Raw genomic sequence first — 3,590 nt, 5'->3', positions numbered from 1 at the left:
AATTAATGCAGACTTTGTTTTTTTTAATAATTTACTTTGTCATAATGCCTATAAATTGTTTTCAGGATTAATTTATCCTCGATGAATAGTTTTGTTTTCAGCCAGTCTGATCCTTTGTTTCATTTAAGGTAATAAAGCCATATATTCAAAATATATTATCTCTGATTATCAGGATAAATTTCTTTGTTTGTACGTTATGTATCTAACAATTTAATTTTAGTCTTTCTTTTAAGTAATATAATTTGTTAAATAACCATCTTTTATCATGTGAGTTTGCAGTAAAGATTTATTTTTGTGATTTTTTCCAACAAACCTTTACTCAACACTCTCCATATATCAGCATTATGGTTATTTTCAATAAAATCAACCTAAGTGTATTCATTTATTTAAATATGTACAGAAAGAAATTGCATTATGGTATTATTTAGATGGATATTATGTTTTTCTTTGTTTTAGAAACCATTCTGATGCGGATGCATTTTTCAGTGAAGTTTCAGATATTTAATTCCAATGTAATTAACATAATAAGAATTCATATTTCAAAAGGGAAGTTTTTCTGCAGATGTCTCGCACAGGAAGATGCAACCTTTCCAATGATGGAGAGGTCATTGATCTTGAGCAAGCCATTCAAAAACTTCAACTGGGTTCCTTCCAGGTTAACAAATGGAAGGAGATGACCTCTTTTTGAGTTGGATGAGCTGTGTTATTAGCTGCAACAGCAGAGCCAAATGTTTAAAACATGCTGAAAGTTCACAATGAACTGCAGCCAGGTCCATCAGGTCTTCATCAGTTCAGGGACAACGGTTATTCTTGGTTAAAGCTGGCAGTGTTCTCTTCCTGCCTCAACATCTGGCCGTAAACAAAGACATTGCTGTAAATGTCAATTTACTCGCTGTTGTATAATTATATTACATATACTGCCTAATGTTTGTAATCTTGGGGCAGGAGGCATTGGGAAGAGGGGCTGAAAAAGCTCTATCCCATCATTCACTGACAATGAAGGCAGTGTTTCAAATTTCAAAAATCTTCAGTCAGCGATATCCTTCAACAAGGATATTGCTACCTGGTAGCTGTGGAAGGAAATCAGTTGGCACAAGAGAACACTCTCTGCACTATGTTAACATGTGGTGAAATGTTAGACGTAGCATGACCAATCAACTAAGTAGATGCTAAACAGTTTAAAAGAACTGAAATCGATGAACTATGGACCTTTATGAAAGTTTCTCTATTTCATAAGCAAATGATTTATCATATTTCGACGAAGAGGTGATCTTATAGCAAGTTTCACTCACTCACCGTCAGTGGATATAAAGCGATAAAACAAACAGTTTCTGGTGTATATGCTGTATAAGAAGATATTTACTGAACAGTAAATATTATGTTTCAGACGGTATGAAACCTGGAGATAGAAAGTGTTTCATTCAGAGACTGTTAAAAAAAATTAAAACTAAGGTTGAGATCGTATTTGATGAACAATTCAAAATGTTCAGTGATATGATCTCAGCAGCATATACAAAAATTTTCAAAGGCAAATGGCTTCAAAAAAGTCATTAGACATATTGCGCCATTCTGTCCCCCATTAATTCCAAGGTTAAATGGAAGCTTTATTTTCAATTCACAAATGTTCAATTTTTAATTTAGAATTACTTTTTCAGAAGCATGTTGTCCGGAGAAAACTGTTACAATAGGGGCAAGTGTTGCAGCGGTCGAGCAAATCGGGTGATTTATTCTTATTGAAAATGCATTTAGCTGCAACTTAATACTACTATAAAACATACTAAAATAGTACATACTACTATAAAATTCAAAGATTTTTTTAAAAAGTGTTTACTCAATAGTGCTACTGTTATTATTAAAACCATGAAAATATTAGATCCAAGAAAAATTTTATTGAAATGATTCAAATGAATAAATTAGCCCTTCGTAATTTCAATGATATATGCATTTCTGTAAATAAAATTCACACCCTGCCAGGGACCTATGTTAATACTCCATTAAAATTGAAGCAGCTACTTTCAGAATGATTTTAAAAAGTTGAACATTTATGATAAAATTTAATTAAATGTAATTATTGTTTAAAATCTGTAGTGACCAGATTAACAATGCCTCTGAGTTATTGAGCAAATGTTTGTATAAATTTATGTAATGTAAAAATGAATTGTAAAAATGTATTGATGTAATAAAAATTAAATTTTAAATTATATTTGTTGATGTATTGTAATTGTAGTTAATTGTGTATTGTAATACTGTTCAACCAGTTATGAGTTCAAGAAAGAAGACTGTACTTTCTTTAGAAAGACTTAACATGGCATAGGGTGCTGAGCAAACTTAAAATGGATATTGAATGGTCCGAGCCTGACTCCGAAAGAATATAAACAGTTTGTGTGTATATGTACAGGTAGCTCTCACACGGCAGCCTGTACATGTCTTGTTGAATGGGATTTCTTATGGCTGTTATACAAACCCTACTATGTAATGAGTATGGAGTACTTATAGAGTACATACGAATAAGAGTATGTTATTTTTTACCTGTGATGGTTTCGTCGAACACTGCATTCACAGAGTCTAAATTTATTATCTGCCTGTTCATTGTTGTAAGACGGAAATCTAAATATTTGAGAAAGCGCATGATTTCTTGCGTTAACCATTTAAGCTTCTCGTATCGACTGTTCGATGGAGGGTCTGGGGGAGGAATTTTTATATTCTCAATTATCAATGAAAATCAAACCCGTCGTTTCAGCTTCTCAAATGCAGCCTCATGGTTAACTCTTTGCCTCTGAGGTTTATTGGGTTTGCTTCTTGATTGCTTACACACTCAGTTACATTCTGCATGGACTTGGTGTTAACCAGTAAATAATGCTGTAGGTAAATGATGCTGTGAGGCACTTCATTTATCTTATATCCCCGTCCAACCTTCAGAAAAAATTTGTGAATTATGGCTTTCCCTGTTCATGTACGAACCACGAACGATGTTGCAGGTTATGCAGATGGCATCGGATAAAATAGTGGCTGGTCGCTCAAACTCATGCCACTCGTACGGAGCCAAGACCACCTCATCGAATCCTAAGAGAGTGTGGGTCGAGGAGGGTTTTGTAAAATCTACTTTTTTCAAACATAAAAGCCACAATCTCATCAACCATGATCTTCATCCTGCATTTTAGTGGTTTTTTCTTGTTACATTGGTGCTGTTTCCGTTATTTGTCGTGAAATTCATCAAGAATATCCTCTCAAGTACACATTTAATTCACCCTATGGTAGCGAGTCCTGTTTTTAAATAGCAATTCTTTTGGAAAAACTATATTTATATTTTTCCACTTGATGTTTATTTTTTTTTTGATATTTGAAATTATTGAAACATTTTGTAATTTCTGTATGTTTTGTTTTTTCAGTTTATATTTCATTGTGAAATCTCATTTCACAGTTTCTTAATTCTTTGAGTATTTTAAATTAAAATAATATAATGTTATCATTAAAAAGAGCAGAGTTAAACTAACTGAGCCAAATCTGCCGTTATTTTCGGTTATTGATTAATCAAAACCATATTCTATACTACTTTTTTTTCTAGGAACTATGGAATCAACAAAGAAGAA

The sequence above is a fragment of the Lycorma delicatula genome, chromosome 2 (genome assembly GCF_047948215.1).
Source record: "Lycorma delicatula isolate Av1 chromosome 2, ASM4794821v1, whole genome shotgun sequence".
NCBI lineage: Eukaryota > Metazoa > Arthropoda > Insecta > Hemiptera > Fulgoridae > Lycorma > Lycorma delicatula.
Note: the sequence above shows the minus strand (reverse complement) of the source record.